This window comes from Topomyia yanbarensis, chromosome 2 (assembly GCF_030247195.1).
Source record: "Topomyia yanbarensis strain Yona2022 chromosome 2, ASM3024719v1, whole genome shotgun sequence".
Lineage (NCBI taxonomy): Eukaryota > Metazoa > Arthropoda > Insecta > Diptera > Culicidae > Topomyia > Topomyia yanbarensis.
In genome coordinates this window covers 437916455-437939081 of record NC_080671.1, presented here as the reverse complement: position 1 = coordinate 437939081, position 22627 = coordinate 437916455, and the positions used below count along the sequence as shown (strand labels likewise).

The following is a 22627-nucleotide window of genomic DNA, read 5'->3' as shown; positions in this document are numbered from 1 at the left end:
CATGAATAAAATATCAACATCTTACCCACTACAACTGCGCTGTGACCACGAACCACTAAAAGCGACCCAACCTCGAACAATTCGTACGCCTCCGCCACCAATCTACACGGAATACTTTGTATTGATGTAGACAGCGCAAAGTCATCAAAGTAGGCGCGTTGTCGCCAATCGTGTTCGCTGAACTGAGCTGAGCTGCCTTCATGGCCAATCGAATGGCGTAGCAAACTGATGGTAGGACCCCCGGGGAAGGGCTCTAATTTGATGCCATTTTGACATTTGGGCTGAAGAACTTTCGCTTCTGAGAATGTGCTTTTTTAGGGCTCAGAGTTTGGGAAACTATTATGTCAGTTGACAGAATACTCGCCTGCTGGTTGGTTTACGTTCATTGAGGCGCCAATAAAATTACTCATCGAGAAAGAATCGATTGAAGATGACATTTTATTCATTTTCTTCTATTGTCATCTAAATTCTTTCAACTTCTTACCAATTTATTTCAAATGTCAGTAAACAGGAAAATGTCAAATTTTCATCGCCAGCTTAGATTTTGATAAATAGGAAAAAGCGGTTTGCTTGTCGAATTTACGTCAACTTGCTAAATACTAATGCGCTTACACGCAAAACACGGAAAGAGTACCATTAATCTTTACCCCACGACAACGGACCCGGAACTGTCACGGGTGTGACAGCAGAGGATGAGTTAAACAAACTGCTTGTTCCAAAAGTAATTGCTATAGGAGTTGTACAGCAACCGCCAAAACAACATCACGAAAGCGAAATAAGGTTCCAAGTTCTAAACGGAACTAGTAGTACTATCGGTGTGGATGATGGTGCGAGATGGTGCCCGCCGATGGGAAAAGTTTTCTGTGTGTGTGTGTGGGCACAGAGAATGGGCTAGATTCTGGGTCGAGGGGAACATACGGAATAAAGTTTGAACGAAAGTCTCATGTCGTGGTTAGCGTGAAGAAGCAGGAGAGCTGTTAAAATATTCAACAGAATAAGTTTTGTTTCTCTTTATTTTGTGAACGATTGTAGGTTTCCAAATTACACCCAAAACGAAAAAAGACTTTTCACAAGTGGTCTGTATGGAAAATGATGTGCTATTCAACGGTATATGAACTCTTTCAGCTCAAGATTATCTTTTGAGAATGATTCAAAAAATATGCACTTAAAAAAGTGATTAATTTAAATAAAATACAGCTCCATTCCGCTTTTTAAATGTCCAAAAACAGTTGTTTAAAGTTTTGTAGTAATTTTGTAAAATTTTTGGTAGCAGATTAAGATTCGAGCTCGTTATATAAAAAGTATTGTGAATGTGGTTTCTTTTATTTATTACCGACAATAAACAATTCAAAGGAATGTCGAAAACTGCGCAAAATCTTCGGATCTGGCAAGCAATTATCTTTTTGCTTTCTCTTTTCTACTTTTCTTTGTATTTCCCTTTACTTCAGTTTATTTTCCCTTTCTATCTGTCTGTTTCTTTATGCGTTGTTTTTGCTTCTCTTGCCTCTTCTATTTCTTTTAATATACTTTATTGCACTTATGTCTAATTTTTTAATCTATTTCTTGTTTCCTGTTTTTTCAGTTTTGTACTATCTTTTATTTCCACTTCCTATTTTTATTATATTCCTTTTATTTTAATTTTTAATTTTTTCTCTTTTTATCTTAATCTTCATTTCCATTTTCTTCACTTTTTTCCATTTTCCGATTTTTTTCTTTTGTTTTCTTTCTCCTCTTTTTCACTTATTGTTTTTATCTTCCTCTTTTGAGCATATTTTACTTTTTGATTTTTATCTTTCATTCAATTCATTCATTATTTGCTGTTTTCCGTTCGTTTCATACATTTTTTCCATACCCTTTGATTTTTCTGTCCTTTCTTCTTTCCGTTTTCTATTGGTTGCCTTATTATTTTTTATCGCTTTTATATTTATTTTTCTTTGCTTCCCTTTTCTATTCCATTTTTCGTTGAATCGTTTTCTTCTGTTTTCCTTACTCTTCTATTTTTCTTATTTTTTTATCTTCTATCTGGGGTCATCCATAAATGATGTAGCATTATATGGGGTAGGGGGAGTTTTGCATTTTGTGATGATGTGTGACGACGGGAGAGGGGGGGGGGGGGGGGGGTAGGGGATCATGTCAGGCTACGTAGCTTTTTTAAAGGGGGATAACAAACATCGTTTTTTATTTTTTTTAAAAAATTTACGGGGACAGGGGGAGAGTTACCGTCAAGCTACGTAATTACCAGGGGGTATTCAGAGGCTTGTGACAAAATGCTACGATGGGGAGGGGGGTGTATTCCCCTTTCACTGCTTTCTTCTTTCTCCTTTGCCTGATTTTAGCTCTTTCCCTTATTTCCTTTGCTCTTTTTTGCTTAATTTTCTTTTGAATTATCTCCTTTTTTGGCATTTCCTTTGTTTCTTTTCATCTTTTGTTATATTCAATCTTCTTTGTTATTCCCCGACTTTTTTATATTTCTTTTTCCTTAGCTTTTCCCATTTTTCCTTTCGCCTTTGTTTTTTGTGTTATTTTGCCATGTATTTTTTCATCCTTTTTCCTTTTCTTTCATTTTCCTATCGTTTCTCTTTTTTTCCTTTATTCTAGAACTTACATTTACTCCTTTCGATGTTGTATTCTATTTACTTTTCTTCTCGTTTTCTCCCTTTTTTCTTTTGACTATTTTTCTATTTTTCCTTTTTTATTTTTCTTCTTTTATTCCTAGTTCCTTCGTTCTTAGTTTTTGTTCATTTTTTGTCTTGATTCTTTTTTTGATTTCTTGTCCTTTTTCTTTCATCTTTACTTTGGTTTTCTTCTTATTCCTGCTTTTTTTCGTCCACTTTTTTCATTTTTGTTTTAATTTTTTACCTTTTTTATTTTTCTTTGAATCATACTTCCTTCTGCCTTCTTCCTTTTTACTTGCTACCTTTATTGCTCTCTTCCTTGCTTCCTTGCTTCCCTACTGCATTGCCTCTTTGCTTCCTTCTTTCCGACTTATATTTATTGCTGTTTTCCTTGTTTTGTTTTTCATTTAGCGTTTTTCTCCTCCTGTTTTGTGCATTTTTTATTTTTTACTCTTTTCCTTAATTTAATTGATCCATTGTTTATCATTTTTCCCTTGTTCGTTTCCTCTATTTCCCAAGCTCTTCGATTTTTCGGTCCTTTCTTCTATCTGTTTTTCCTTCATTTTTTCTCTATTTTCTCATCACTACTATCTAACTTCTTTCACTTGTTTTTTTCTCATTCATTACTATTTCTTCTGCTTCCCTTTTCTATTTCATGTTTCTATTGATTCGTTTTCTTCTACTTTCCTTTCTCTTTTCTATTTGCTGTTTTTCTAATTTTCCTGCCTCCTATTTACGTTTTTGACTTATTCTTTTTCCTTTTCATTTTTTTCGTTTATGTCCTTTTCCCCTTCTTCCTCTTTCCATTTTTTTTTCTTTTTTCTACTTCCCTTTTTATATTTGTTTTCCATACTCCTTCTTTTTGATTTCCATTTTCTTCTTTTTCTTTACCCCTCATCTTTTTCTTTTCGGTGTCCTTTTCCTCCATTTTCTGTATTTTTTTTTCTTTTCTCTTTTTTCCTCTTATCTAACCTATTTTTGGATCCTCGCATCTTTCTTATTTCCCCTTTTTGCTTTCTTGCCTTTACGCTATCCAATTCTGTTATCCTTCATTCCTTTTTCACTGCTTCCTTCTTTCCGATTTGCCTGGTTTTAGCACTTTCCCTTACTCCTTTTGCTCTTTTTTTGCTTAATTTCCTTTTGAATTATCTGCTATTTTAGTATTTCCTTTGTTTCTTTTCATCTTCTATTATACTCAGTCTTCTTTGTTATTCCCCGAATTTTCTTTATTTTCTTTTCTCTAGCTTTTCCCATTTTTCCTTTCTCCTTATTTTATTTACTCTTTGTTTTTTGTCATCTTTTTGTCTGTTTTTTATATTTGCACTTTTTCATCCTTTTTCATTTTCTTTCGTTCTCCTATCGCTTCTCTTTTTTGTATTTTCTTTATTCTAGTATTTACATTTACTCCATTTTTCGATTTTGTATCCTTTTTAATTTTCCTCCCATTTTTACCATTTTCCTGTTGGCTATTTTTCCACTTTTCCTTTTTTACTTTCTCTTGTTTTATTCTTAGTTCCTTCGTTCTTAACTTTTTGCCTTACTGTTTCTAATTCTTTCCATCTTCCTTTATTATTCTTTTTGCTTTTTGTTTCTCTTTCTTTTGCGTTTCCTTTTTTTCGGTTTTTGCCTTTATTCTTTTTTTCTTCCCTTTTTTAATTTTTGTGTTAATTTTTCACCTTTTTTATTTTTCATTGGATCATACTTCCTTCTGCCTTGCTTCTTTGCTTCCTTGCTTGCTTGCATCCTTGCTTCTTTGCTTCTTTGCTTCCTTGCTTCCTTGCTTCTTTGCTTCCATGCTACCTTGCTTTCTTGCTTCCTTGTTTCCTTACTTCTTTCTTTACTTCCTTCTAGTGCATTTGTTCCTATTTTTCATGTTTTCGCATTTTCTAACATTTCTGATTTCGATTTTCGCTTTTCTTAATTTTCCTTTACACGTTTATTGCATTTTCTACTTTTCCAAAAGTTTTTTCCCTTTTTCACTTTCTACCATTTTTCCATTATTTCTTTTATGTTTCCCTTCTTACTTGTCTCACGTTTTGCTATTATTACATTTTACGACGCCGTTTTCTTTTACAATTTTCTTATTTTTTTAGTTCTCCTACTTCCTTTCAGCTTTTTACAGTTTCGTCATATTATCCTACTTCTCGCTTGCCTTTTTTTCTTTTTTTCCTTTCTGCTTGTTCGTTTATTTCTTTTTTACGTTTTTCTGTTCATCTTTTCCTTTTTTTTACTTTTTTCTATTTTTCTTTCGTTTCTTTTATCTGGTATACTTTTACCGTTTTTCCTTTTTACCTATTTCCATTTCAATCCCTTTTTCCGCTTTTCTTCATTTTTATTCGTTTTTCTTCCTCTTTTGGTTCCTTGTTTACATCTTTTCTTTTTTATCTTTCTTTTCCTTTTTTCCTTCCTTTGCCTTTTTTCTATTTTGTCCTTTATTGGTTGCTTCTGTGTTTTTTCCCGTTTTTAAAAGTTTTCTTTCTTCACTTTTTTCAGTTTTAGCTTTAATCGATATTCCTTTTGCTACGCTTATTAGTTTTCTTCTCGTTTGATTCATCTTTTTTCTAATTTTTTTATGTTCTCGTTTCGTCTATTTTCCGTATCACTCCTTTCCCCTTTAAACTGTATTCCTTTATTCCTTTTTTTCATTTGTTCGTTTGTCCCACCTTACCTTTTCTCTTGTATATCCTTTATTTCTGCTCCTTCAACTAGTGTTCCTTCTTTTGCAATGTACTTGTTTCTATTTTTCCTGTGTTATTATTTCCGATTTTCCCTGATTTAAATTTTCGCTTTTCTCGTTTTTCTATTTTTCCTTTTTCCAATTTCTTTTTCCCTATCTTGTTTTTGTTTTAATTTTTCCATTTTTTTCCTATTTGTTGGGTTTGTTTAATTTTTACTTCATCACTATTTCTTTTTTAATTTTAGTACTAGAACAATTTTTTTATATTTTTCGAATGAACATTTTCGATTATTTTCTGTTTTTCTTTTTCTTGTTTCAATTTTTTTACTATTACTCTCTATTATCTTCTTTTTCTTTTTTTCTTGTAATTTGCATCTTCCTCATTTTTTTATAATTCCCCATTTCCCCTTATTCTTTCCTTTTTCCATTTTCATGCCTTTTACCTCTTATATTTTTTATTTTATTTTCTCGATTTTATATTTTTCTCTTCCATTTTATCCATTTTACCAGTAATCTCTTTTTCGTTTTGCCACTTTTCTTTCTTTTCAGTTCGTCTGCTTTATCTTTTTCTATTTTTTCTCTGTTCACTTGTTTTCTTTTCTTCTTTTTAGTCTTTCCCCGATTGTTTGTTTTCCTAATTTCCTTTTTTCTTTTTACCTTTCCCTCCTTCTTCGTTTGTTCCTCTATCTTATCTTTTACCTTTTATTTCAATCAAGTCTATTCCATTCTCTCTTATTCGTTTTTTACAGCGCACTAGTCACTATTTTCCCTGCTTTCATATTTCCTATTTCCCTGGTTTCGATGCTTGCTTTTCTTTATTTTCCATAATACACTGTTTCTTTTTCTATTTGCCCTTTAGTTTGTCTTTTCTTTTTTTTTTTCTCTTTTTCGCCTTTTCCTGTTTCTTTGTTTTCTTTTTCATTTCGTTATCTCCACTATTTTTTTTTTACTTTTAGAACAATTAATTTCAATTTGTTACCTTTCATTTCCTTCATTTTTCTTTCTTATCTATTGTCTGTTTCGCTTTTCTTTCACTTTTTCTCTTTTTTCCCGTTTTCTCTTTTCTATTTTCCCTATTTTATTTTTTTACACCTTTATGGTTATAGCTCATTTGCCCTGCTACCTCTTTAATTTGTTCCTTTTTTCTCCTTTTCTACTCTTTTTTTGCTTTTTACAAACTACCTGTTTCGCCTTTTTTTTCTTCGTCGTTGGTTCTTTTTCTTCCTGTTCTTTGTTTGCTACATCATTTTTTCCCTCTTTCCTTTTTTTATACTTTTAACATTTTTCCTTTTTCTTCTTCATTTATTGTTTTCCCCTTCTTCCATATTTTCTTTTGTTTTTTTTTCTTTTCGTGCCATTTTATTTTATTACTTTTCCTCTACACTTTTGTTCTACTTCCTTTTTTCTCTATTTTTCCTTTTTCCATTTTATCTCATACCTCTTTTTCGTTTAGCACTATTATTAAAAAAATTTCTCGTTTACTTTATTTTCAATCTATTTTTTCTAAACTTCCTCTTCCTTTTCTTTTATTTTCCTTTGATCCGTTTTTTCCTTTATGATGTTTCTTTCTTTTTATTTCTTTTGTTACCCTATTCCCTTTTTTGTTTGTTTTTTCGCCACACGTTTTTTTCTTTTTTTACAATTTTTCCATTTTATTTAGTTTCACTTTTGTCTTTGATTCCCCTTTTCCTTGTTACTTTTTTCAATTTTTCCTGTTTCCCTATTTTTAATTTTTAGTTTTTCACCCGTATTCCTTTTGTGCACAATTTTTCGATATTAATAAAGGCTTTCCTGGCACATATTTTTATTTGTCTTGGCCTTCAATTATCTGACGTTTCGACCATTTTGGTGGCCTTTTCTCAAAATGATCGATTCAGGAATTAATGAATAATAGCAGCAGAATCGTCATTCCAAAATCTATTTCATAATAGGTCTGGTTTGTTTTAATCCTACTTAGTGATGATAAAATATTTCTCAGTTAATTGGACTAAAGGATACTGTGGAACCGCGTTTACTTAAAAAGAATTGTTGAAGAGCTCTTCCATGTAAAGTTGAATGCTGTCAATGAAATGTGAAAAAATATTATTATACCTATTATTTGATGCCTGTTAATGGAATGAGCCTACCCTAATCAGAAATCGGAATTATTCCTGATTCTAGCTTTTATCTCAACAATCCGAACCAGGCTTGCACCTTCGTAGAACATCGTTTCGTTACAGAATTACTTTGCCCCTCCAGCGCATTGTTAACCCGTAAAGAATTATAACCCGTAGACAGCAACAGTGCCCTCATTGAAGCTAGTATAAGAATTGCAAACTGAAATCACAATCAGTCTCCGAGCAAACTTTGAAAATAAATTTCGGAACCCGTAAATTCGAACAAATGGAAACTATCGCTGAATATCTGTTTGTCTTCTGCACAGTGCATGTGGCACGAGATACCGAAGACAGAAGATAGCTTCAGTCCGTTGCCATTGGCTACACGACCTCGGAAACAGAAACGAACGAAGCGTAGCAGGCGATGCAATATAAATTTTGTTCGGGGTAGTAAATAGAGGAATCCAATTTATTAATTTCCAGCAGGTTTCAGTCTGACAACGTGCAATTTATATCGTCGATAAATTGGGTAACATTGGTAACGAATGTACGGATAACGGGAATGCTATTGGTTGATTGTCTTAGTTGGAAGAGGGTTGAGCATATTTCGATTGAAAATTCGAGTGGTAAGTTCAACAATTTATTTCAACCGCAAGCTAACAAGCAAGAAGTTAATCATGCCTTAATTAACGTGTTAATTTCACCTAATAGTATTTCAAACTTGACTCACTCCTAACTGCCTCTTTACCGGTTTACTTACTGTTAGCCGGAAATCCCCTGCAAAGTCTTAGCCTCCTCCTCCTTATCCGATGTGCCGATTCGGGTGACATTCGATGTAATCGGTTTAAAAAGTGGAAACTAGAGAACAAGCCCCCGCTGCCGCGCCGCCCACCCACGCCGTTTCGCAGGGAATTTACGACAGCGAGTAGGAACTTTTGCTTGCCTCGACGCGGTAAGATCAATTAGGAAAGTAAACGAGGCTGTAAGATAAGAAGCGTGTGGCGTGGGTCAAAGTTTCCGGTGCATGTGTGTAAATTTGGCCGATCCGATTGTCTTTGAAGGTGTCGCGCCGCCGTTGGTGTTTTCCGTCAAGGACGCTAGTGCTCTGTGGGTGTCGGTGCGTGTGTGTGTAAGAGATGCTCAGATTTTATCGCCCTTCCCAAAGGCCGTCGGGGTAAACGTAGCGAGCAGAATTTTAATTAATTTCATAATTTACAGTTTTAGTTAGGGGGTGGGGTGGTTAAGTCTCTCAGCACTCAGCCAGTCGTTGGTGCGTACTTAGTAAATTCTTGCAAGAAATTCAAGCGTTTGATATTACACCCACCCAGACATTGTAGTAGTAGGCCAGCATACCAGCCTGCTATTCGGCGCCATATCACATGACAGAGCAAGCGAACGGCGCCGCTGGGATTTTTGAAGAATAAACAAATGTAAAGTTATTACCTTCACAAATCACCATGCGGCTTCATGAAACTAGCAAAGTGCCATGCGTCTTCATTATTGCGGGTTAAAATGAAATCGACTTCTTTCGCACCCTGGCAGCCAAACAATAAAATGTATCATTTTTGCTATTCTGAGAAAGGCTCCTCGCTTCAACGACATTCTCTTCATTCTCAGTCTGGCCGACGAATTTGAAGCATGAAATCTCCTAGCCCGTAACCAAGTAGCCTACTATGTGCACTAGTACTAGTCCAACTCGAGTATATTTCTATATTTCAAAAATTCCGCACCGCTCTGGTATGACAGTCGCGTGGATCTACTAAGTCACGATGCTGCTGCTGGTGATGATGATGATGATGATAGCACAAGCGAAAACGTTTGTGAGAGCAACAACAACAACAATAGCAAAGAAAAATAAGACGAAAAACCGATACATTATATTTAATGACTCGAGAAGAACGAATTTTTCGGAGCCTTTTCATTGCGATTTTATGAGTTCGGGGGCACTTTAGCTGTGCTGGCAGCGGTGCCAAATTTGTATCGCGAGTTACAGAAATCTGCTGCATCTGTTTACAATTTTATAGCAAAATAGTTGTGTCAACTTCCTAAGTGACAGAAGTATGGAGCTTGTGAATTATGACTTTTTGACTGCGAAAAAAGCTGTACGAATTAACAAAAATGACATAACCGGTTCCAGAAAAAGTCAAAACACCTTCTCAGTAAAATCAATACCTCTGGCAACCCTGATGTGCATGAATGCGAAATAATTCCATCGAGAATGTTCATCACCGACTGCTACGCGTCCTGCTTGCAAACTAGTCTTCTCCCAACCGATGTTTCGCCTGAGCAGCAGGCGAATCTTTTCTAGGATCCACGGACATAATTGCAAACGAAACGTCTGTTCTTCATTTAATAGTTCAATCATTTTATTGCTTGGCGTAATGGAAAAGAGAAAAATTTATTTAAGCGTGTGTTTTTCATTGTATATAACCCTTTGGACAATGACATGTGAGTGGGTTCATATTTTTCGAATGTTCTACCAAATCAAATAATCTAATAGAGAATTTTCCCGTACATTCTACCAGACACGTAGCTAGATGGGGGGGGGGGGGCTTGGGGGCTAATTCATTACCACTATACCATTTCTTGTATCAGACAACATATTGTCTATTGCCTTAGTTTTGGAACTGTTTTCACTAAGAAATTTTCAAAATTACATTCAGTTTCAAGTGACTATCTCAAGTCACCAGAATTAACACATTTATGCAACAAGTTTTAAGCCCCTCCCGAAACAAAATCCTGGCTACGGGCCTGCATTCTACTATCACCTCTAAGGTGAAATTGATTCTGCAGTTGTAAGGGAAATCCTAAATATGTGAGTTTATTGCAAATTTTCAATACAAGCGATCAAAATAAATAACTCGAACGAGAATAGATCCGTCTCCCCTCGTACTTCCAATCCGTTAATGAGAATAAAAAAAACTGTTGACAGAGACTAAAAATGGCGCATCGCTGACCCGTACTCGTAAATATATGTACCGATAGATCCCAGCGGTCACAGCCTGCTCTGATAGCAACGCTCATACAAACCGACCGACCGAAGATACGCACCGATATAATATTGTTGTTGTCCTCGCGTTCTCATTGTTTCTGTTGCCGATGCCGCCGCCGACGCCACCATCGTAGTCATCGCCCACTACGTTCGAAATTTTAAGTGCTGTTTGCGGTATTCACCATTTCGCGCTTCTGTTCACATCGCGGAAGCTGCTGAAATTCCAACGCCACCCACTCACCGCCCGGATAGCCCGGCCACACTCAAGCCATAAAGCCAGTATCGAATTGTAATCGCTTTTTTCTCCACCCCCGAAAGAGGGAGGAAAGTTGTTTATAATCGAAAATAACTTGTGCCGCTTCGCTTATCGTCGGCACAGAATTTCACCGGAAATTGAAAATCTCCCTATCGTAGTGTAGGTGTAGTGAACAGAAAAAAATAAAAAATAACGCAAGCTGACTTCGAAAATTCTGACAAGCCGCCCGATGCGGCTCGAGCTGCTGGCTGATGGTGGATAACAAACTAGATAATAACCGTACATATTTGTTAAATTAGCAGAAGTGGGCGAAAAGTATTTGGGAAGAGAGCTCCGTAACCATCTGTTGGTTTTGCTTGCTTTTGTTCCCGGCGATTGATGGTAGCTATCGTTTGCGAAATAGCCGCTGGCTGGAGGATTTCTTGGAGGTACATCGAAAGAGATGGCAAAGCAGGTGATAATTGCAGTATCAATCTGCTATTGATCCGGTGTTTTCTGAGTGGCAGGTGCTAACCATCGCCATTGAATGGGCAGGGGATCAATACACGGTAGCGTGGGAATCGGATTGATTCGCTTAGGAAAAAAAAAAAGAATGCCCAAAGGAACCAGAGATAGCATGGTTTGGATTTTATTGACGCTAGAAGGTTGGCCTCAACGGTCTATTGATCAACAAATATTAGTGACGAAATGGAGAAAATTCATTGAACTTTTTGTATACAAAACGGCAAAGACATGCAACGTTTCAAATGTTCAAATAAACTACCATTCGTCCACATATGTACACAAACTTATATGTGTTAGTGAAATATTATTAACAAACAACAGTTGAATAAAAATGGTTGGAATGTTGAATCCCGCTGAGGAAATTGTCGATTTTTGAATCACCTCATATCAATACTAAGATCCCTAAAATTGAGCAAATCCTGTTTTTACTATTAAAATTATTTTGTATGGGATTAAAGAGTTATAATATTGTGATATATTGTTAAATCGTATGAGTTTACCTTACGCCGGTTCACTGCGTTTCACTGATTACAGTATTCTACCAGTGCACCAATCTCCAGAGAAGGAATAATCTTCTTACCTGTAAAATATAGACAGAAAAAAACGACTCTTTTTATGTGGCTCAAATTATTATAAACTATGGTAAATACATGAATATTGCACTACATAAAAATTGAACGCCAAGTTTGACAAGCGGTTCTTTGCTCTCCATGGCCTACTACTATACACTCCAGGCACGCATTTTGTTTCGTTATCAGCCGGTACAGTTTTTGAACTTCTTGGCAGCGATGTAAGATCTAAGGAAATCTCCATTGATCTTGTTGCGGGTTCCCTGCAGCGGCTAGAGCAGAACTACCAAAAGCGAATCCGAACGCAAACACTAAGGACAAAATGCACCAACTCAAATCAAAACAAACATTGCTTACTAACTTACACAACCATATATTGCTCCCATCATTTCCTCCTCCTTATTTCTACTTTCTTCTTACTAAGTCTTCCTCTTCCTTTTCTCATACCTTCATCTCCTCCCTATCGTAGATTCTTAAATTCTGCTAGCCACGCTTCCTTTATTTGCTATCGTACATTCTTAAGTCTTACTACTCACTGTTCCTTTACTGTAGTTCCATACCTCTCCCACCTGTGCTCAAATCAAACTTCGCTGTTCTCCGCACCGTGCTAATTAACAACCGGGAAGTGTCATTGTACCTGCTCCGTATGCTTGTCGACCGTGAGTAATGCGTGGGTCGAATTTATACCACCGGCCTTCGCCTAGGTCCCAGACGATCTCCGCAGATTTATCTCCGTCGTTTCGACTCGGTGATCCGGCCTGATCAGTGGAACGTAGGATGCTGCAAAAATAGGCCAAGAGAAAAGACCCTATTGGGCACCTGACATTACTCTCCCGCGGTCTCATATGACTGGCAACCAACTCACCCTCCGGAAGGGGTCTTTGTTCTTGCTGCGGGCGGAATGCAAGAAGCTCTGCCTGGGACGGAATCTCACAGGTTGCTTCTATCCGGTCGTCGCTTGAGTACTGGAAGGAAAGCATGTTAGACGTGCTTCACTGTTGGATGATATTATCCCTACCGCTAGTAGCACTTTGTGGTTGCTCGAGGACAATGCTCTCTCTCTCTCTTCTGATACAGGTTGTCGGTGCCCTTCTTCGATCGGCTGTCGCATGAAGTCTAAAAGTGGGCGACGTTAAGCGAAATCCACAATGTAACGTACTTGCTTACCGCTTCGATATCGGCGAAACCGTCCGACGGCTGCTATTAACTGTGGGCTGCAATGTCGAATGCCGTCGTCCTGAGAATCTTCACAAGTCCTTCCACTCTAACGTCGTCTCAGTGCTAGAAATGCAACCGCATTAGATGGGCTTTACTGTCGCTTGCCCTTTTCTTACCTCTTCGATGTCGAATACTAGCCGCCTTCCGGATCTTTGCAGGCTCTTGCTATTTGGCGTCGTTTCAGCGCTTCGATGTTGCCTTCTGTGACCTCTTTGCGGGAACCAATTCACTTTCGGTCGATTTGGGTGCTGCAAATTTTCCTACGGCTGCTAATGGCCGTGAACATTTCGAGATCGAGCCTAAAAAATCACTAGCCGAGCTTTTTTTGGTCGAGCAACCTGCCCAGCAACCTACTTCTGCGGCGTCGGTTTTACTTTTGGCGTTAATTGTCAATGCCGAGGCAGTTCCTAGCAGGCCGTTTCTAGCACTACCGTTCTGTTTGGTTGTGTTGTGAGAGTGCGTTTCGATCACGCGGTGGTGTGTCTTTGCGTTCATTTCAAGCGTCGCTTTGCGAAAGGCCTTTCGCCTCCGGTGTAAGGTGTTTGATTTGACGGTTGAGCAGGGTGGTTTAATTTGACGGTTTTTTGGCAAACACTACAATTGCTATTTTTAGCTTTTTCTCTATTTTGCGTGGCTTATAACTAGTTAGGGTACATACTGCATGACATTTTATTCTTATCGTAACAATCTATGAATTTTGAGATTTTCTAAGGATCTATGGATTCGCATATAAAATCTCCGGAAATTTATTTTCTTCTACAGAAATCTACAGATCTATCTCCAGTGTACTAGGGTAAAACGCCGGCACCAGGCCAGCGCGCATGTTATTTTTAGCGGAAATTGACGGCGCGGCGGCGGCGGCGCGACACACACCTCTATTTTGAAGTTTGTTTCCATAGACATTCTAATTAAACATGAGTCATATTCTCCGTTTTAAGATATACTACAGATTCTACAAATACACGTCGAGCAATAATACATATGAGCGATCGAAAATACAATTCGGAAGCATTGATCCTGCTCTGTAAAATACCTATTTTGGTTAAAGAGATAAGTAGCTGGGGAACTGTCTGCAGCTCAAACCAGTCGAATAAAATTTAAGCTGAAATTATCATTACAATTTGTTTGAAATTTTATGAAATTGCGGCAAATTTTAAACTTTCTGCCCTTGTGACTTTTCTGCAATTCGTTTATTCGGTTAGCTTAAAGAAGCCGTGGATCTTTTATATATTTACATGATTAAAAATATAAAAATAAAACCATTATTAATGGTAGTCCATTTGATCTGGTGCGCGCAACTTGACGTTGGCGAATAAACATTCTCATAAACATAAACACCAAATTCTCATGTGTCCTCGGCAAATATATTCCACTTCTCCGCAACACAATACAGTCGTGATTCGTTGGTTTGATACTTTTTAACTGAACCGCATTTTAGTTGGACCTCCGCTAGTTGAACCATTGTCCAACTAAAAAGCATCTGAACGTCAAAATCTCGTGTCAAATTTACTTTGACAATCAATCTGACAATATTTAGAGATGTGAACAGATGCATTTACATTGCCAACATCTCATTTGGAGAGTTTAAAGACATTTGTCAGTCGGTCCAATTAGCGAATAAAATTCGTTAGTTGGACAAGGCTGTGACCCAACCAGCGAATCACGACTGTATGAGTTTTGGGAGAATCTTGATTTTGGCGATGTCAAACGCTATTCAAAATCAGGGTCAGTGTTGAGTCGGTTGGTCCTGTGTGTGAAGTAAAATCCCCAAATTGCTGTCATTTCGGGACGTGTTTTGGACGTTTATTCGCTGGAAACGTGTACCAAAGGATCGTCGAATAGTCGGACATTATGTAATACGCCGGGGGAAATAGATTCCTGGAGTGTGACGAACCGAAAAATCGCTTCTGGGAGGTTCTTCTACCCCCGCAGAAGCATCGTCAAGAGCGAAAACAAGCGATGCGTGGCGGAGTGTGAGCGACAGGAGTGAGTGGTGCGCGGGCTCTGTATGTGTTTGTTTCTCGATGCACACTGAGAGACAGAAATATGCAGAGCTTTCTTTTTTTCTATTTCCAGGGGTTTCTCCAGACGATTTCGTAGCACGACTCAGATGTGGATCGGTTACATTTCGAATTGTGCGTGTGATGTTCGTTCTGTAGGTCTCGTGTTTGGCCTAGCTCCCCATTGCTCCACGTGTTTTGTAAACTTTCGAGGTTCTCTGATAAGAAATACTGAAAAATTCGCTGAGGCAAATTGTTTTTTATAAACATCACCTTCTAGAGCAGTGGTTTTCAACCTGTTTCTTTCCATGTACCCCTTTCCGCATATTGATGACCATGGTGTACCCTTTTCTGGAAATTGTTTACAATCATTACCCTGCAAGAAAAAGATGGGTGGGTGAAACCTACGACATAACCGGAGAGATGTAGAATACATATTTCAAATTTCGGCACGACAATTTCCAAACAGCTGTGTAGTTAGCAAATTTGGAAACTGATATCTCTGTATCGGTTTTTCACAACATTCATTTGTCTGTCGTATTAGCAGCCAGCATCAGCAGCAGTAACAAAGAATTATTCGCGTCACGGCCCGTGAAACAATTTAATTCTTTATGCGAAGAAAATAGTCGCCCTAAAAAGGGCGGTTTTTTATTGCTTCGAAAAGAAAGTTTGCTTTTTAAGTTGCACAAGCCTTCTTTTGATCTATTTGTTATTAAGGACAGCAATTCCTGTCAGCTCCAATACGATGGGCAGATATTCACTGCTGTCAGGTAGAGGAGTGCTCCGACACCGACACGCTCGGCGTAGTGACCCTTTCTCGGCAAATGATGGACAGGATACTGGAGACCGGCACGAACCAAGCGAGATTTTTGCTTTTGCTTCACCTTTTCTTATATACCGCAATCAGACGAGCGCATATTGCCAGTACGAATGTAACACACGAATGATGCCGCACTCCCAAACGACCCCAAGTTTTGTACTCGGTTCAGCTTACGTTCGTAGCTAAAGGGGCTGGCCGTCAGAAGCAAAGAAAATCAACGATCACGCCCCTCGCATACTACCTTTTACCAACAATGTGTTTGTGATCGGTTCAATTTGCGTTCGAAGCCAAATGAGCAGGCCATCGAATGAAATCAGTTCGCTTGCATCGAGAAAGAGGAGGAGCTTCGAACAAAAACTGTTCAAGTTTTGCGGCTCGGTGCATGTAATTAGGAACCAATAAGGAATGATTTCAGTCAGCTGATTACAAATCGCGATTTTCCGTGTGTGTATTTCGACCCGTCGGAAAAAAAATGAAAGTTGGTGTAGGGAATGATGTTCAGATTTAATTCTTGGTTTACTGTTTGATAGCGCTGATAAGGGCTAATTAGTTTTCCAAAGAAAAGGTTCTCTGGGTGGGAGATTTTTGTTCCAATTAGCCCTAGCCACTAACACAAAATAGTCGTGAACTGACGCACGGAGCCGGCTGAATCTAAAAATCAGCTTCTCTACCGATGTTGAAATGTAGTACATCCAACAAGGTTAAGTAATAGATACCGACTATTCCAATCAATACTTCCGGAAGATTGGCGGTTATGTAAATGAAATTAGCAGGAACCAATCAGGAACGAACTTCGGTCGGATGTTTTATAATTAGGTTTTTCCGAATGTGTGCATTTTTCGACCCATAGGAAATAAAAATAACAGTTGGCGAAGGAAAAGATTTTCAAATTTATTTCTTTTGAGTGGTTTGATAGCACTAATAAGGGCTAATTTGCTTGCAAAGAAAATATTCTCCGGTTGATAGATTTTTGTTCCAATTTATCATGGTAACTAGCACGGAGCTGCGCCAATTAATCCACGAAGATGAATCCTAATAATCACCTTCTCGGCCATCAAATAAAATCAGTTCACTTCCATCGAGAAAGAAGAGCTTCGAACAAAAACTGTTTAAGATTTGCTAGGTGCATGAAATAAGCGGGAAACAATCACGACCGAGCTTCGGTTAGCTGATTTAAAATCGGTTTTTTCGTGTGTGCATGCTATCTTTCACCCATCGGAAATAAAATGATAACCTCTGCAAGTAGCACGTAACGACCAAACATCCACCAGCCATTTACAGTTCACAAATAATTCCTTCTCGGTAATATACAGCCCTCTGTTCTCACCATGCGGCCAAATGCGAATGATAATAGAAACAAATCTGTAACGGACCTATCCATTAAACTTCGGTTGGTGCACCATATTGACGACTCTGACCGAACATTTTTGCCATTTTCGTTCAACAAAATGGCCCAAACATCAAGTCATTCTGTTAAGTATATTGGAAGTTATTCACGTTCAAAATCTGACGCGGCTGCCACAGCCGATATTTTTAAACGGACCCCTATATTGAAAGCTTAAATGTAATCTACATTAAAATATGATTTTCAATTGGATGAAAACCATAGTTTTACAATCAGAGACCTCACAGTAAGCATCTCAATTCTTGACGCACTGAAACAAATATAAAAACAAATATCCGTGGGGAGTGTTAGGATAACAAATAAAAATTTGTCCCGCATAATTCACCCCCTACATTGATCTAATTTACCCCTGGGGGTGAATTCACCTCCGGTTGAAAACCACTGTTCTAGAGCACCCACCTTAGCTAACGAGTCCGCCTTCTCATTGCCCGGAATGGAGCAATTAGAAAGGACCCACACCAAGGATAATCTGAATAGCAGCTAGTTCTGCGGCATAAATTGAAACAGGGTCACTGAGTTTGTAAGAGGTGGTGAACTTTTGATTGAAAATATCGAAGCCAGTGGACCCTTCGAGGTTGGATCCGTCAGTATAAAACATCTTAGAGTAGTCGACTTCTCGGAATTTATTATAAAAAAATGTTTGAAACCACTCGTGGGCGTATGTGGTCCGGAATTCCACAGATCTCGTCTTTCATGCATGTGTCAAAAAAACAGTAGATTCAGAAGTATTTATGAAATGCACACGGTTGGGATTGTAAGAAGAAGGGTTAATATTCTGCGCCATGTTGTCAAAGTACAGGGACATGAAACGGGTCTGAGAATTGAGCTCAACTAACCTTTCGAAATTTTCAATCACCACCAAGTTCAAGATATCGCATCGAATGAGTAATCGATATTAGAATTCCCAAAATCGATTTTTCAGCGGAAGGACGCCCGCCAACAAGTCTAGACTCATCGTATGTGTCGAGTGCATGCAACCCAAAGCAATACGCAAACAACAATATTGGATTCGCTCTAGTTTGATGAAATGTATGTTTGCGACGGAGCGAAAGCAGAAGCATCCGTATTTCATTACCGACAGTATCGTTGTTTGATACAACCTAATTAGGTCTTCTGGTTGGGCACCCCACCATGTTCCGGTTATTGTACGAAGAAAGTTGATCCTTTGCTGGCATTTCTTTTTCAGATACCTAATGTGGCATCCACAAGTACCTATCGAGTCGAACCAGACCCTAGATATTTTACTGTGAAGATCTGAGCGATAGTTTGACCCATTAATAGAAGCTGTAGTTGTGCTGGTTCACGCTTCCTAGAAAATACAACTAGCTCAGTTTTCTCCGTGGAGAATTCGATACCCAGCTTAATAGCCCAAGCAGACAAATTGTCCAAGGTATTCTGTAATGGTCCTTGTAGATCGACAGCTTTGGGTCCCGTTACAGAAACCACGCCGTCGTCTGCAAGTTGCCTTAACGTGCAGGAATTGTCAAGACATTCATCAATATCGTTGACATAGAAATTGTATAACAGGGGGCTTAGACATGAACCCTGGGGAAGGCCCCTGTAGCTAAATCGTGATGTCAATAAGTCACCATGCGAAAAATGCATGTGCTTTTCCGACAACAAGTTTAGTAAAAAGTTGTTTAATGTCGCTGAAAGACCATGCTGGTGCAGCTTCTCTGAAAGAATGTTGATCGAAACTGAATCAAAAGCCCCCTTAATATCTAGGAACACTGATGCCATCTGCTCTTTGCTAGCATAGGCCATTTGAATTTCGGTTGAGAGCAACGCAAGACAATCGTTCGTCCCTTTGCCTTTGCGATAGCCAAATTGTGTATCTGACAGTAAGCCATTTGCTGCAACCTAATTGTCGAAGCGGGATAGGATCATTTTCTCGAACAACTTCCGGATACAGGATAGCATTGCGATCGGTCGATACGAATTGTGGTCGGAGGTTGGTTTTCCTGGTTTTTGGATGGCGATGACCTTCACTTGTCTCCAATCGTGTGGGACAATGTTACCCTCAAGAAACTTGTTAAATAAGTTCAACAAGCGCCTTTTTACAGTGTCAGGCAGATTCTTCAGCAAATTGAACTTGATTCTGTCTAACCCTGGGGCGTTATTGTTGCATGAAAAGAGAGCAAGTGAGAATTCCACCATCGAAAATGGTGTTTCGTTTGCGGTATCGTGAGCAGACGCGGCGCAGTACGTTTTCTGTACCGGCACAGAGTCCGGACAGATCTTCTTAGCGAAAGCGAATATCCAGCGGTTTGAATATTCCACGTTCTCGTTGGTACTATTTCGGTTACGCATACGTCGAGCCGTACCCCAAAGAACGCTCATCGTTGTTTCTCTCGTTAACCCGTCGACGAACCGGCGCCAATAACTGCGTTTTTTTTGGCTTTCATTAAACTCTTCATTCGCCTTTCTAACGACGCGTACTGTTGATAGCTAGCGGGTAACCCGTCTTCCCGGAAGCCCTTATAGGCAGTGGATTTCTCCGCATACAGCTCTGAGCACTCTTTATCCCACCACAGGGTGGGAGACCGTCCATGGGTATTCGCGCTGGGTACTGGTTTAGTCTGAGCTTGATTCGCACTGTCGAGAATCAAGCCAGCCAAAAACCTGTACTCTTCTTCCGGAGGAAGTTCTTGAGTGGATTCGATTTTAACGGATATCGCGGTCGCGTAACTCTTCCAATCAATGTTCCGTGTGAGGTCATACGATACATTGATTGTTTCCGATGGTCTTGAACCGTTAGCAATTGAAATCACGATAGGCAAATGATCGCTACCGTGGGGATCAGGGATCACCTTCCACATGCAATCTAACTGTAGCGATGTCGAGCAAAGCGATAAATCCAACGCGCTTGCGCGTGCTGGTGGTGTAGGAATCCGCGTCATTTCTCCCGTGTTTAAGATGGTCATGTTGAAATTATCGCAAAGATCTTGGATTAATGTTGATCTATTATCATCATGAAGACAGCCCCATACCGTACCGTGCGAGTTAAAGTCTCCCAGAACTAGCCGCGGTGCCGGTAAGGATTCCGTGATATTACAAAGCGTTCGGTGCCCTACCGAGGCTCTAGGAGGAATGTAGATGGAAGCAATGCAAAGGTCTTTACCTTTGATTAGAACTTGACAAGCGACAATTTCAATGCCTGGTGTCGAAGGGAGGTTAATTCGGTTGAAAGAATAGCACTTTTTGATCCCCAAAAGTACTCCTCCATAGGGGGTTTCTCGATCCAGACGAATTATATTAAAGTCGTGGAAGTTGAGATTTATATCGGAAGTTAACCAAGTTTCACATAATGCGAAAGCATCACATTTTAAACTATTTAGTAAAAATTTAAAGGAATCGATTTTCGGGAGGATACTTCTGCTGTTCCACTGTAGAACAGTGATCGAATCGGTGACCTCGTTCGATGACTTAGCCATCGAAGGATACGATCGCTGCAAGGAGGGGCCATTTAGTAGTCAACTGCTTCAAAAATGTTTGCACTATAGGGAGAAAACGTATCAGAAGGCTTTTAAGAGGATCAGTAACATTGAAAGCTGTGAAAATTAAGTCCACTATGTCAGAAAATTTCATTAGTCCGCTACTGGACTGAATATCTGTTTGAAAAAAGGGGACACTTGGGGTTTTGGATGTCCCTGGAAGTGGTGGATACTCCTTGTTTGAATTAAAATTTCCAAATCCTGGAGCAGACTGCTTCAGGTTTAAGACAACACTTCCGTTGGGTTTATTAGATGTTGTTGGCGCACTCTGAGAGGAGGACATCTTGGGACCCTTACGAGGTAGTCTAGGGGAGGCAAGATTTTTCCTCTTCCTGGACTCCCCCGGGTTAACGAGAGATGTTCCCTCTTGAGAATCATCAGATTCTTGCTCAACGTTAGCCAAACCAGCAAAGGGATTTTCGGAAAGGACAGATGGTGACGCATTCTTTAGCATTTCTGTATACGAGCGCCTACACTTTTCAGTTTCTTTGCCGCAAGAGTCATCCTCATGCTCTCCTTCGCATTTGCCGCATCGTTTCTTATTTCCACAATATGTGGCTGTGTGGCCCAACTGCTTGCAATTGCTGCAGCTCATAAGCTGCGGTACAAACAGGCGAACAGGTAGGCGAACCTTGTCAAGGAGGATGTAGTTGGGGCGAGAGGACCCGGCGAATGTCACGAGCCTGATAAAGAGTAGGTAGTCTTACCTCTCTCGGTGTTTGTGCTATACAATTGTTTGCATTCCAAGATCTTAATCTGTTGAAGTGAGGTGTCCTTAAAGCAACCAACCCCGTGCTCCAACAGTTCTTCGCATTTCAGGCCCGGTTCGGACACTACCCCATCTATTTCTACGGCCATAGCAGGCACGTACGCCCTAAATTCCCGCGTAAAGCGCTCACAGCAAGCAATCGCGTTTGCCTGGCCACGTGTTATCTGAGTTACGGCCGGGTAGTTAACAGTCAGATCCCGGGAAAGTTTTAATATATTAACCGGTTTCTCTCCGGTCCGAAAATATACCACCCATGGCCCAGAGGAATCTTGTGGGTACTGCTTTATACGGGGAGCAATGCGAGTGTTAAGGGGATCAGGGACATCCATTATAACATCAGATGGTATTTCGCCATCGGCCATTTAAGCACGAGGGCAGAGCGTTATATAAACGGGGATGTGTCTTATTATTTGATTACAAGGTAGAGTAAAAGAAGGGAAAGGGAAAGAAAGCAAACGAGGGGAAAACAAAAAAAACTTATCTGCAACAACGTCGATTGTTCCGCACCAGCGAAAATAATATACTGGATTTACTACCAGCACCAGCAGAACGACAGCTAACAAACGAACCTTCACTCACTGAAACTTCTACACCGAACACCACTGTGAAGTATAACGATCTGTTCCGTTCAAAGGTTGGGAAACGTATCCAGAACTCAGTTCAGTATCTTGAAGTAACCTTGCTCACGATTCTGCTACTATCCCTTTCTACATTATGATGGAACACTGCTTAAAATTCTAACGTTCTCTAGCTCATGTAATTTGGCTCAGAATTCTGATATTGTCTATGACAGATTTCTGATGAAGCTGATCAACATCAAATAGTAAGCAACCATCAAAATTATGAGAAGGATTACATCGAAATTTGAAAGATTCGTCAGAATCCTGAACGACTAGAAATCGAATATCAGAAAAGGTTGCAGTTTTTATTTATAGAAGTTATATGTCGTATAATGAGCCTATATTAAGTTGTCAGATATGTCATTGGAAAAGTAACCGATACTAGTACCAGAATAGATGATAAGCTATGCAATGAGGGTACCTTTTGTAGTCCGTTGCTGGTGACAACGAAAAGTTGAACAGTGTGCAAAGACTACACGCATAGTGTCCAGAAAAATAATGATTTGTTGAAAACTCAATTGGCCGGCCCCTTAGACGATTCTTAGTTCACCAGGAGTACTTGCACCAAATTTCAAGCAAATCGGACGACTAC

The 22627-nt window shown here is 39.1% G+C and overlaps 2 protein-coding genes and 1 long non-coding RNA gene across 11 annotated transcripts in view; 1 reads left to right on the top strand and 2 right to left on the bottom strand.

The window, feature by feature from the left end:
* Positions 1-22627, bottom strand: part of LOC131685570 (G protein-activated inward rectifier potassium channel 3-like) — a 432523-nt gene that overhangs the window by 273756 nt on the left and 136140 nt on the right. The gene's annotated exons all lie outside the window — the stretch shown is intronic.
* Positions 1-22627, top strand: part of LOC131685571 (serine/threonine-protein phosphatase 2B catalytic subunit 3-like) — a 249870-nt gene that overhangs the window by 185982 nt on the left and 41261 nt on the right. The window lies entirely within an intron of this gene.
* On the bottom strand, positions 12371-13283 carry LOC131685575 (uncharacterized). The gene is made up of 5 exons (XR_009304840.1): positions 13044-13283; positions 12877-12990; positions 12728-12825; positions 12575-12674; positions 12371-12517 (listed from the first exon to the last, which is right to left on the bottom strand). It is a non-coding gene; the product is annotated as an uncharacterized LOC131685575 (long non-coding RNA).